This window comes from Phasianus colchicus, chromosome 3 (genome assembly GCF_987193195.1).
Source record: "Phasianus colchicus chromosome 3, bPhaCol1.hap1.1, whole genome shotgun sequence".
In the NCBI taxonomy this organism is placed as follows: domain Eukaryota; kingdom Metazoa; phylum Chordata; class Aves; order Galliformes; family Phasianidae; genus Phasianus; species Phasianus colchicus.
The window spans coordinates 75,207,860-75,222,162 of record NC_143438.1 but is presented as its reverse complement, the minus strand read 5'-3'; positions in this window follow the sequence as shown (position 1 = coordinate 75,222,162).

Below are 14,303 nucleotides of genomic sequence, written 5' to 3'. Positions count from 1 at the left end.
TGCAATTTTTTTGTCTCATTTAATTTGTCAAGCTGTTACCAGGAACTTAGCAATGAAGTAAAATGTGATCTCTTAATCCTATGTGTCTATTAATCATTAGTACAAGTATGGTCTCACATAAATCCTATTAACAGAGTTTGTGCTGTGCTGTAGCTGTTCTGATTTCATGCTGCCTGGTGTATGGCACGCAGTAGTGTGTTTCTAATAGCTGCTCTGTATTTGCTGCTCTCTGTGGCTGTTCCATGGCACTGGGAGTAAAGCTGCAGAATGGGCAGGGGATGAACAAGGGGAGGGTCTGTCTTTACAATTATAATTTTTCAGAATAGATTTTAAATAATTTGATTTTATACTTCTCCCCATAAAATGCAGGCAGACATGGTAGAACCCATTATTACTTTTCCCTCACAACATTACAGGGTCAAGTTAACGGACTCATACCCCATGGGCTTTGCTTGCTGTATATCAGCTTTTAGATGTTCTTTGCATGTTTTGTTCAGAGCAATGGGAGGTTTAGGCAAAAGATGTCCCACCTGTCTTCAGCTTTTAGGTGGCATCTCAGCTTGCTGTATTAGATGATGATGTCCATCATCTGATGTACACCAGGTAAACCTCTTTGCAAGTCTCAAATTTCTGTTCCCTTTACACAGAAAAGCAGACAGAAGCTCAGGTTTACTTGCTTACCTTGCAGTTCAAGGCCATGGTTAGGTGGGAAAGGGCCATTGGTCTCCTAATTTGCAGGTATGCAGAGTATCCTAAGCACCATTGCATTCCTGATAGATGCAACAGTCTGTTAATGACTCGAGTAGCCTCATGCATAGTAGAGTTCTCCCCTCAGAGAGCCAAAATAGCACAGAAAGGAGGAGTAAGGCATTTAAGATCCTTGGTTCAACCAACACCAGTGACTGCCAGCTATCAGCTCAGGTTATGTCCTGCTGCACTTCTGAAACCAGGTGTCACCTCTTGTCCTGATGTCATTTGTGCAGCCCTTACAGATTTCAGTTCTATATTCTACTTCTTTTCACCATCTTCTGGACTAAGTCACCAGCATCCCACAGACACCAGCCACTGAGGAATTGCCCACTGTGGCATCTGCAGGAAGATGGGCTGGGCTGTCCCTTTCTGTGTGAGTGTAATTAAATCTAGGGCAGTCTTTGAGTCATCAGGATGTCACACAACAGCACTGTGGTTCCAGAACCTGATTGTTCTCAAGTCAGCCTATAGACATACAGACACAAGAATCCGGTATTGCTTAGTGTTACAAATGTTCTGTATATGCATTCCATATTTTCAAGATATGTACGTTGTTTTATGTAACTAAAACTGGACACTTTTTCTTTTTAGACAGGTATTTTGTGCACCTGAGGAGAAATTAATTATCTGTGTTATGGCTGCTGGACTTCATCACTCTAAGCTTGCAGTATGCCTGGAAGCAAAGCTTACTTCTGAAGTTTTCACACTATATCCATGAGTCAGCTTTCCTCCTAACAGGCAGGCATTTACCTCAAGGAAATGATCTTTACTGTAATGAATTCTTGTAAAATACTATTTTCTTGGCTTGATTAGTCAAATATTTCTCTAAAAAAATTCCAAATGGGTACCATATGATTTCCACAGTACTGTGCATTTATTATGCTCATCTTCTGACAAGGAAACAACGACATTCATTTATCTTATGTGGCCATTCAAGAAAGTTGCCAATTTACTATTCAAGAATTACTGAAAATGAGATATTTACATCTCATTTTCTAGCTACATCTGAAGGTCTGGAGAGATGTCTAGAAAAAAACAGCTCACAATCAGAAAAAGGTTAATTATCCTGTCCTTCCACTTCTCTTTATGTTTTCATGTTTAAAGATGACTCCAAAATCCCAAAGCCCAGATAACAAAAGATCACCTGTGCTGCGTGAACTCAGTCAGCTGGCATTCCAGCATGGCAGGTGGGTGGAAACAGCTCAGCAGAGCAGAGGTGTGTGGCAGGGTGATGATAAAAATGGGGTTTTCAGAAAAATAGGATGCAAAATATCAAGGATGTAAGGAAACTGCCTCAAGTTGTGCCATGGAAAGGTTAGATTGGATATCAGGAAGAAATTCTTCACAGGGCTGATGGTCAAGCATTGGAATGGGCTGCCTAGGTTGGTGGTGGAGTCCCCATCTCCGGAGGCATTTAAGAGACACATGAACATGTACCTTAATGACTTGATTTAGTGGTGGACTTGGTAGTGTTAGCTGGCTGTTGGGCTTAGTGATATTGTGGCACATAAATAACCCTCACTACAAGAAGCCCCTCACTACAAGAAAGACATAGAGGCCCTGGAGTGTGTCCAGAGAAGGGCAGTGAAACTGATGAGGGGTCTGAAGCACAAATCTTATGAGGAGTGGCTGAGGGAGCTGGGATTGTTTAGTTTGGAGAAGAGGAGGCTCAGGGGAGACCTCATTGCACTCTACGACTTCCTGAAGGGAGGTTGTGGTGAAGGGGGGTTTGGCCTCTTTTCCCAGGCAACAAACAGGACCTGGGGAAATGGCCACAAGTTGTACCAGAAGAGGTTTAGATTAGACATAAGGAAAACGTTTTCTCTCAGAGTGGTCAGGCACTGGAATGGCCTGCCAAGGGAGGTGGTGGAGTCGTCGTCCCTGGCAGTGTTCAAGAGGCGTCTGGATGAGGAGCTATGAGATATGGGTTAGTGCTTGTGGTAGCAATGGTAATGAGAAGACTGGATGATCTTACAAGTTGTTTCCAACCTTGTGATTCTATGATTCTATGATTCTCTATGACTCTGTACAGGGAGAGTTTGCCAATGGGAGGACATATTTGCCCTTGGGGAAAATACATTCTTGAATACTTCCTGCAGTTTTGGCTGTATTACTTTTTAACTCACAGAGCTGCTGGTTGTTCTCAGTAGCCATTCCCTTCAGCCCACTGTTCAAAAGGCATTAGAACCTCCAGCAGATGTACATGCAGCAAGGCAATGCCATGTTGTGACAGGCAAGCTGAGATCTCCCTTTTGAAGATGGCAAACCATCTTTCTTTGGCCCCTTTGAATATCCCAGACCTATTAAAATAAGTGAAGGTAGTGAAACATAACTATTCTTTAGGACCAAATTTGTCAGCTGCGCACAATGTGTTACTTAAGGATGTTCCAACATCTATCAGCCAAGGAGCCTGAGTGCAGCAGCTCCAGTGCAATCTGCACAGTTACAGCCAAGGAAGTTTCATACAGCTCAGGTGGGCAATTTATGAGTTGTTCTGAGAGAGGAGAAAGCAGATGGGCTGTTGTGACATGGGGACCTCAGACTGCGTGGCAGTGGCTTTGTTCCCACTGCCCAAAGCCTTGCACAACTCCTACACATAACCTGCTTTCTTTGCGCTCTATTCCAAGACAACATTTATCCCTAGTTAAAAAGATAAAGCATAAAACATAGTCATAAACTCAGTGTTTTATGGCACTGAATAGCATCTTGTGTGGAAATTTATCACTGAAGATGTTTCTGGCAGAATGAATCTGAAGTTTTATGGCCCTAGCACACTAATCTTAATTAAAATAGCTCCAGTTTTTTCCTTCGGATGTGTTCCATTTGCAGATAGTACAAGATTAAGCAGGTACTGCTATGGTTTAATTGGTTAGAGGTAATTTATTTATTTTGCTATAGACTATAAAAGCCCAAAGCAACAGTGCAGTGAAATCTAAATACAATTAGTAAGGCACTAGGCAAGCACTCAGTTGACTCTGTGCTACATGGAGAGCTGTGTGACCAGGGGGAGTTGCTAACAGTACACACATAGAGTGCATTCTGTCCACTCTAAACCCTAAACATTTTCTTCTGTACTTTTCTTATGCTTTATACCATTTTCTGCTCTGCCAAGAGGGTGGGAAAAAAAGGAGAGGAGAACTGGAAGATTTCATCAGCGGGTGTTATCAGGGTTTTAGGTAAGAGTTCAGTTAGAAGTAATCATGCTGGATTTTTAAATCTTGTTTTGCAGTTTTATAGTCAGAATGATTTAAAACAGCAGAGATCATCCCCATTCAATAAGCACTTGGAGTATTTCTAAGCTCTAGCACAACAGAGCTAAACATCCCCTGCTGTGTGAATCTTCTTTCCAGCTCCAATGTTTCTGCTGAGATGCTTCTAAATGGGACTGTTAACTTACCTGAGCGCAATTATTCTGCATTTAATGCCATTCTTTAAAAATGTGGTTATGAAAGAACCTGACTCGCTGCTCGTTTCCTCTTTTATGCCCAAGCACCATTCAGACTACAGCAGCTCACCCTGAGACCCCTCCATGCACTCTCCTTGGTGTGGTGCAAGCAGTCCCAGGAGCTGCAAAGCAGCCGGGAATGGAAACAGCAGTCCAGTAACGCTCCCCGCGTGCCGCTTTGTACATGAAGATGTGAAACACAACTGTAAATATTGTGAGGCCTCAGCCATTTCAGTTTGGTACACAGGGTGTGAGTCACCGGTTGCTGCACAGTGCCTGTGTTTGAGGCGTGTGTCAGCGCAATGGGAGAAGGCAGATGATACCGCTATTATGTGAAACCGCTGCCACCCACTGCAGTGACTCACCCGGCGTCACCCAACAGGATTTACATCAGCTTCAAAATACATCCCCGTTATCTGTGCCTGTCTCAGCAGGTTATTTGTTTCTTCCTCCCAGTCCTTCTCAGGTTGACGACAAAAAGACTGTGTGCTTTTCTACCGGGGGTGGTACGGGGCTGGAGGCTCTGCCTCCCCGTTGTCAATTTGTCTGGGACTTTGGGGGGTGCAGAACCAGAGCAGCATAACAGTGGCATTTCCCCTTTGCACTGAATGGCTGAGCCCTTTCCTATGAGGGAGTTTGTCTTCACTGGTTGAGATCTGCTGCTTCTATCAAGAGCAAGTCCATCTGCACTGTCTTAAAGCACTAAAGGAATACAAGTGAGCCCTGATCTCTGTTTGCCTGTAAGTGCCAGTCTGTGAACAGCGAAGATTCAGGGACCAGGAACCTAAGAGAAGGACCAGACAGTCTCACTGGTCACTGCTGACATTTGCTACCGCTCTGTGCACCCGTGGGCAAGAAAACCGAAGGGGAAAGTGGGTCAGATCTGGGAGGGAGCACTTGGCTGGAGCAGCCAGCTGCTGCCTAGTGGCAATGCGGTGTCTTGCAACCGTTTTGTGCCTGGAATAATATTAATAATATTATAATATAATATTAAATAATTAATTGCATTCTTATTTATTTGAGAAAGTTAACTCAATTATTAGTTTCCTGGTTCTCTGTCATACTTTGTGTGCAATAGGACATTTAAATACATTTGAGTATTCGGGTTTGAATTAACTGAAATCAGACTTAGAACATGGCTGGAAATTTGGCGTTCTGGCTCTGTACCTTATTTCTCAAATCTGGAGAAATTGAGTATTCCATTGTTGGATTCCTGCCTGAGTAAATATATACACATTGAATACAGCATATAAAAGTAAAAAGACAAAACCACTAAAATACATATCAAACATTCTCAGAACACAGAGGGAAACTACTGACAGAGCTCTTCCATCTTTATGCAATGACAAAAGCTGGTTCCCCGTATGGAGTAGTGGGAGAGCAGGCTGTCAGAGGGGGCTGCTGTCACCCCAGGCAGCAGCAGCTCCTCAGCTGCCCCATCCTGAGAGATCTGCTGGGTCCATCTGTCCATCCGTCCTGTTCCGGAGACACCAGAGTTCCAGGACTGTGTTTAAAATTTGCTTTCACCACTCCCCCATTACTAATAATTGATATGGACAGATCTCAGGTACAGCTCTGTCTGAAGGCACAAAGAAGAGCCCTCTGAGAGAGGCCCCTCTCACTCACCTCCTGACCCAGACTGCACTCTCTGAAGTGTGGCATCTAACAGGTGTCTCGCTCTCCCCAAATTCTCCACATTCTTTATTAGACATTCTGTATGCATCACTCTCCCTCACGAGTACCTAATTCCATGTCAGTTTTTAACAGCCAGAAAGCTTTCTATGTATTTTCTTAAGCCACTTTTTGACCTTCAGATGTACTTACAGCAATATATCATTTTAAAAACCTCAATAATTTACTTTTCTCTAGGAATTGTTTTCAGGTGAAAGATAGGCTTTTCAAATCTGACTTCATGCCTTTGTTGGAACTTCATCTCACCAAAGATGAGGCTTTGCAAGAGCTTGTCATCACCAGAAAGCTGTGTCCCATTCCCATCTAGATTTCTTTCTAGAAACCATTTTCTTCCTGCCCAGTCAGCACTGGCATGTTGAGCAAGGAATAACTCCATTTTATTTTCCTTATCCCTTCCTCATCATGTAGGGGGTAGGTTTTGGAAATCCTCTTCAGTATAAGTAACTTTTCACTAGTGAGGTAAATTACCCTGAGTTTATAACTAATGATATAGAGGTATTTTGCTGTGGCATGGCTGAACGATGAGCTGAGGATTTGACATGATTTTTATTTCAGCAGTTATCAGATTTCAGTGTGAGGTGTTTTGAGTAATTTCTTCTTAGAGCGTTACGACACTGCTGTTCTCCTTCAAAAGCAAACATTTGAGACTCTATACACTGTATAAGAATACATTTACATTGTTTTTAAGCATTATGGTTTTCTCTATAGCCTTTTTTATTAACTCTTTTTTTTTTTTTTTTTTTTTCACTTTAAAAGGCAAATCCCACCTGTGGTTAACACAGGAAAGAGACAGTTTACTAGAATACAGCAGATCACAAATGGCTAAAAATGTATGCTAACAGAGAACAGACAAAACCGAGGCGTGCTTTGATTTTTAAGAAGAGAGGATGGCATTGGGGTAATTTCACTAGGACTATGGCTTGCTGAAGTGTTATTTTGCAGCTGAAGACTACATGTATTGCCAGCAGATAAGCTCCAGTTCAGTGCACCATTTTGAGCCAGCTGCAGAAGTTAAGCTGTGGAAATTTTGTGGGTGTTGTTATCCACCATAGTCCTGCAGGGCTTAAGGTCTACTCACTCACCATCTTCTATCAAGTGAAACTTTGTCATGAATGAATAGAGAATAAGTGTTACTTAAAGGCTTGACAGCTTTGAAAGTCACCTTCTCTTAAGAATTTATCCATATCTACTTGTCATTGAATGAGAAGACTTTTGTGTTACCAACATACATGGGAGAAATTCTCCCATGGCAATGTCACTTTTCTTTACTCATTTTTCACAGCACGCTTTGGGTCTCCTGCTGGTCTTCTCCCATGCTTCGGGAGATGAATTCACCACACAGGAGTTCATCAATTTAGAGGACACCAAGGACTGCAGATTAAGATAAATTCACTCTGCTCTTCTTTCTGATCTTTTTGGGTAGCAGTGTAGTGCGCAAGGACAGGTGTAAAAGAGTTGTAGGATCTGAACAGCCCCAGCCCTGAAGGTCAGGGAGAGAGGAGATCAGGCTCTGCTGATTGCTGGCAGTGAAGGTCCTCCTTCAAAAGCATCAGGAGTCCCTCTCAAATTACACCAGTATGGCTATGAGAGGAGGTTAGCAAAGTCAGTTCTGTTCCCGTTAAAGGGATGTTTTTGTTTTTCCTGTTCTTCAGGAAAAGAAAACCCAGAGGTCTGTGCAAGATGCATGTGGATGTTAGTGTGTGCAAGTATCACATGCTTATGAGAGGGGACCCAGTGTCCAGGATGCGGAGGAGTTTGCATGTGACCCCAGTGTTGGTCACTGCTGCAGAGGCCTTGAGGCAGTGTTAGCAAATGGCCGTACTCGCATGTGGCCCAGCCTGCTGCTCGGCCCTTGGGCTCACAGCCCGGCCAAAGCCCTGCAAAGCTGGTGCCAAGGCAGGCCAAGGAGAGGGATGAGCCAAATTGCAGCTGGAATCGGCGTATTCCTGGGCATGCGTGGAGTAAAGAAGGGGTAAAGAAGAGAGGCCTACAGAACGTCTCTCAGCCTAATCATCAGTTGCCCTGAGCGCAGTGATGAGAGAGGGACTAAGCAGTTATTTCAGTAAAATATCATTCTTCATCTGATGTCACCCAATGTAGACAAATGCTACCCATTTGTGCCGAGAACATTCCCTGAAATTCTGGAATTACTCAGCTGTTGTTTTTAGAAAACATTGTGCTGCAGATCCAAACAGCACCACAGGGCATCACCTCACTTCCCCAGCAAGCCTACTGATGGGAATTGCTTTGGCACACGGGTTATTTATTAACAGTTTGACCCTGCACCTGGGAGCCCTCACCATGAACTGTGGGTTTGTTGTACATCTGTGCAAAGAGAGCAGCGTGACTCACCTGGACCCGAGAGATAGCAGGCCGATAGTAGCTGGGCTTGGTTGTTGTTTATTGTTTGCCTTCCTGATGATTGAGGCAAAGCAATGAGCCCAAATCTGTTGTCATTGAATGCAGATTTATCACCTATACAACGTGAGTGTTCAGCGTGGGACTGAGTTCACACACAGCAGCTGGTATCATCACCTTTGTTTCATCTTCTCTGCGTGATTCATAGTAAGGATAGGCAGATAAATAGCACACATTTAATAGCTTCAAGAATAGTTAAAAAGCAACAAGAACAACAACAACAAAGAATGCTTCATCTTAAAGCTTCCCTGCATAACACTGCAAAAGAGGAGTTTGTGGAGAGCTCTGTGGAAGGATCAGAGTGAGTTGGATACAGCAGTATGGAAACAGTACTTGGGATTTGGCAAGAGATTCAAGCTCCTAAAACTGCCTATGCTCTGCTACAGTCAATGGGGATCCCATTACTAGCTTGGAGAGCAGTTCGTAGATCGTCATTTGGAAAGAGTTCAAGTCAAGTGGTTGAGCAAAACACCAAGTGCTGTGTGATGTGTCCCTGGCTGGCCTCCTACCATCCAGGAGGGCATGGACCTCCTGTAGGCCCCATTTCTTCCTTGCTTGTCTTCTCAGCTGCCTTATGGCAAGTCAGATGGCACTGGACATGTTTCAACAACTGTAATTAGCTCTGTGCCTCTTCTCTATAGCGAGAGCCTGCACTTCCAGTATACACGTAAGTTACACCAAGAATGGTGCTGTCTGGAGCTGAATTCCATCTTGCATGGTTAGACTGCCTTCACACTGCCGCCTGTGCGCTTTGATTCCTTCCCAGGAGATGTCCCTGCTGATAAAGACACCTTCTCCACATTACACAAAAATACTGGATACTTCAGAATTTAGTGCAAATAACAATGTATCAAAGCAAAGATTTACTTAAATCAAAATACGATATTGTGTTAATAATTACATGGGGAAAAAAAAGAATATTATTAAAGCTGTAAAGTAACTGACCCACTCATAAAGATTTTTGTAAAATCTACAATAATCTTCTTTTCAAGTCTTGAATCTCACAGGTTTGTTTCACAAGGAAAGAGTTCAAAATGACATCCCTACATTGGTATTTTAAGCATAAGTGGATTTTGCATGATTGTTAAACTCTTTGGGGTCCCTGAATGAGAGCTAATGAGAGATACAAAGGCCTGAATGAGGTAAATGTATTATCTCCCAGCAAAGCAAAGCAGCAGGGAAATTATAGGTTAGATTCACCACTTTGAGAGTAACCTGTAGCTGATAGAAAAAAGCGGCAAGACTGTCTTTAACTGAAGTGGGGACAGTGTTTGACCAACTCATCTTTTCCACATTTGAAGCTGTAAGGTTTGAAGTGCTTGCGTATTTAAATTTTTTAAGTATTTTTGTTATTAAAACTACTTTTTTTTCATCTCACCACGAAAGAATAATTTCCCACTTTTTGAAGCAACGTATTTCAATAAGGCCAGCTAAAGTATTTAGCAAATTTAAAGCCGTTTCTAATGAATTTAGAATTTATTTTTAGACGCTACGTAAGTAATTATCTCAATATATTTTTCCAGTTGAAAATTAGACAATTATTAGAAACAGCTACTTTATAGCAGTAACTGTATTGCTCATTAGAAAAACAACAAGCTGCATATACCATTCTGTTATCAGTTGGCCTAATAGTGTTCCCAAATAGTTTAATTACACCTTTTCCACAGGTTTTGGGCCCTCCTGAATGCACTCAGTGTAATGGGCCTGAAACTGCCACTTGCACTATAGTGGCCATCACAGCAGCAATCATAGCGTTGGATGTGATGGCAATGACCATCTATTCAACTCTTAAATATGTGCCCCAGCAGGCAAACTGGGTGGCATTTGAAGACAGGTGGCTGTAATGTTGCAGTTGCAATACATCATTCTGAAGGGCCAGGTTCTTCTTTCATTTCTCTGAAGAAAAAAAAAAAGAAATAACAATTTACACAAACAGGTTTGGAGCACCTCATACCTTCAGAGGTCAACCAATACCCTAAGGAATCTTCGTTCAGCCTGGAGAAGGGAAGGTTTCCAGGAGATGTTACTGTGCCTTTTAGCACTTGAAGGGAACTTACAAACAGAACTTTTTACATGTTTTTAAACTAGAAGAGGGGAGATTTAGGTTAGACATTAGGGGGAAATTCTTTACTGAGAGGGCAGTGAGGCCTTGGCACAGAAAACTGTGGTGCCCCATCCCTGGAGGTGTTCACAGTCACACTGGATGGGCCTCTGGCAGCCTGAGCCAGTGGGTGGCAGCCCTGCCCATAGCAGGGAGTTGGAACTGGGTGGGCTTTAAGGTCCCTTCCAAACCAAACCATTCTGTTCTATTATTTAGCTAACACACTTGAGGAAAAGAGTGTGATGCTCTAACCTGCAGCACCTCCACAGGCAGGTAGGTTCATGTCAATACCTGAATGAAAGCCAGATTTTCACCTATACCTAGTTGAAGATCTTTGTCACCCTCACCTGTAACAAAGATTGGTGAGAGATAATCACTATCAGGCACTTCTTTCAGTTCTCACTACAAGTGTGTCAGTTACATGCCTGTACAAACTAACCATTTTGGACATCTAAGTGAAGAATTTACATCACACCCATTTGATGTTCAAGAAGCATTTTAACATTCCTATTTCATCCTGCTGAGGTCAATCTGTTGTGTTAAACTTCTCCCTGATTACATGTGCTGCATATTTCTGTTAGGCTCATCTAAAGCATATAAGCCACAGCTCAGGATGCTTGTGTCCACATTCTGTTCTGATAGAGATGTAAGCACGCACTCTCCCCTGCCCCTCCCCACTTCCTATGTTTGTAATTGCTTTCTGTAAAATTTAAGTTACTTTACATTATTTGTATGCTAAAGACACAAAACTTAGATCTCCTATTTGAAGAATGGATTGCTTTTTCCATAGGGAAACTACTCCGTCTTTCAGATAACTTTAAACATGTAAACAATGTGGCACTGGAGTCTTGCCTGATAACTATGTATATTTAATATACCTCTGGCAAGCAATTCTGCTTTACAGTCTTTTCATACTGATTTCCCAGTAAACGAGTGTGGCAGATACTTCTGCTTTTCTATGCAACAGGGAGCTGCTGGCATTCCTTTGCTACCTCACAGGTGGTCTTCTTAATAGAACATTACTCCTCAAGCAGTTACAACCCCTGTTTTTCTGGCTCTTACTTACTAGAGGTTAACCTTACCCTTGAAATGAGATGTAAAAGCATTCACACTGACACCACTATTTCTAACGTGATTTCACAGTGAGCAACTGGGATTCTGGGAATAGCTTGGTTTTGCAGCTGCTCAGAACTGCATGTTTCCCTCTTGCTTCTTCAAATGCTTTCTGTACTATTGGTGACTGAGAAATCCACATGTAATTTAATTTTTTCAAATTCTTCATCAGTGGAGCATAATGACTGGATTGACTGAATAAAAATAATTTTGTCTGATGGCCATTTAGAGCAGCACAGCCAGCCCCATGGCACGCGTTTGGTCTGGGGCAGACAAGCAGCAACAAGTAGCTGCAAGACTCTTAACGACTACACAGCCAGCGAGGATCTGGTGAAATATAACCAATTCCAAAACAGTACTGCCCAAGTAGTCTTAGTAATGCCTACAAACTTACACTCGGGTGAACCGAGCCTGTTAGGCTGCTGTTTAGCTGTGGGGAATAAAGACTAGGAGACATCAGAATTCAGGACAAGCAAGTGAGGACTGCAAACATGGAATATTTCTAAAAAAACCGAGCTGCTGAGAAGGAAAGAAGAATATTGCTAAGCAACACGAAAGCATTCAGAACTGCAGCCTCCAGTAGAGTGAAGGAATATTAAAGAATGGCAGTAAAAGTAAGACAGGAAAGTCAAAGTAGCAGAAGGACAAAAGCTGAGATGTAGGAAAGAGCAGCCAATGACATGATGAAAGGTGACACAACAGAGCAGAAGGAGACTGGTAAGGAACTGGCCATTTGTCACGGTTTTGTGTTTTTTTGATTTTCAGTATTCCACATCAAAACATCATGTACTGGAATTAAAGTGTTAATGCTCCAATTCCAGGTACCTACCCCTATACGTTACAGAAGTCACGGGATCTGACCCTTCCGGGTGGGGCGGGCTCTTACTGCCTGGCAGTGGGTGCTGCAGGGTGCTTTCCTAGCCGTTCCAAGCTTTTCAGGTTTCACTCGGTCTCAGGAACTCTCTCTCATATCTTATTTGATTTATTGGTCTTAATTTCAATTAGATTGTATTATACTGTGTTATCTTGCATTCCAATATCATACTTAGTGAAATAAGTTTACCTCCATAGATTGTTGCCGCTGTTTTTTTTTTTTTTTTTCCCCCTCCCTTCCTTCCTTCCCATTTTGTGGGGCCAGGCGGGGGGTGGGGAGGGGCCTACTGCCCCCTGTCACAGGCATAAATTGATCTAGTTAACTCTGTGACACCATTGTCCCTGGCTGCTCCGGGTGGAGAATGGGTTCTTATGGAGTGAGATTGTTCTGTGTACTCTAAATCAGTATTTGTATTTGCATCTCCATCATGTTTTAAGGTGAAGTTAATTTGAAGACCCTTTCCTGCCCAGAGCCTCCTCTTCCCCTGCTTTCCCCTGGATGAGAGCAACAGAGGAACAGCTGCTCCTGGGCTGGCTTTGCATTGCAACCATGATCTTGAGAAGCGCTTCCAACACCCAGGCTTGTTTCCATCTCCCTTCTGCTACCGCTGGTGGATGTGCAGAGCAGGTGCCAGAGCAGGTAACCCACACAATGGAAAACCCAGCTGGGTCTGTTGGCAGCTCTGCTTCCTCATACTGGCTCCATCACTGACACAAGGCAGGGAATGACTAAATGGTTTTATGGGGGAATAAAGTAGCTGTGTAGTCCTGTCCACAGCAACTATGATTTGCTCCTGATGAGACTGGAAAGAAAAGGCAAGCCTGAAATCAACTGAAATAATAGACAGTGTAGCTAAATCCAGTTCTGGAATCCTGTATTTTTAATTTCAGATACAATATGAATTTCTAAGTAGCAATTGTGAGTCCACTTCCAGCTCATCAGTAAGTGAATGTGTGCAGCAGAATGTTAATCTCAGAAGAGCACGTGAAAAGCAAAGCATAGTAATCATGTGCAATACTAAGTATTTCCTTGGTAGCATAAGGCTACAGAATGCAATAATTAAGAGATCAAACATTTAAATTCAAACCTTTATCACTCAGTAAGTGCTGAAAGTTTCACTGGGACTGCTCCACGAAAGCAGCTTAAGGGTGCTCTCTAGAGGTGGGAAAAAAAAAACTGCATTCAAGATTTTTGTCGAGGCACGCTTAGCAGGACAGCAGAAGACCCTAATGAATCTACGTAATACAAAAGCTAAAAGCACTTTGTTTTTAGAATAACCGAGCACAGGCCAATAAATAGCGAGCAGACCTATAATAGCATGCACATTCACTTTTTTTTTTTTTAAACTCTAACATGAATTCTACAGTATTGCCAAACAGCATTTGCTATTCAAAGCTGGCTCTCCATCATCTACTTAATTTAGTCTCCCCTGTAGTTTTCTTCATACAAAACAGCTGTGCCTTCTGTGCTTCCCCACAAACTCTCTTCTCACTGGAGAGAAAGAAATTCTACATATTCTTCCTAGCCCAAAAGTTTCAGAGAAGCATAATGCTGCAATTATTTGTTCATGGGCTCAAAAGAAGCTCAAGATAATGAAGATTGAATTCATAGAACAGAATCACAGAATCATACAATTATCTCAGTTGAAAAAGACCTTCAAGATCACTAAGCCCACCCATCCACCTGACCTACCAAGTCCCATCACTAAATCACATCCCTCAGTGCCATGCACACTCATGTCCTAAATACCTCCAGGGATGGGGACTCCACCACTTCCTTGGGCAGCCCATCCCAGTGCTTGGCTGCCCTCTCCATGAAAAAATCCTTCCCTACACTTGATCTAAACCTTCTTGGCACAGTGAAGTTGCACTAGCAGGAATTCATACCTTACACTTGTTTGCATTTTGTAC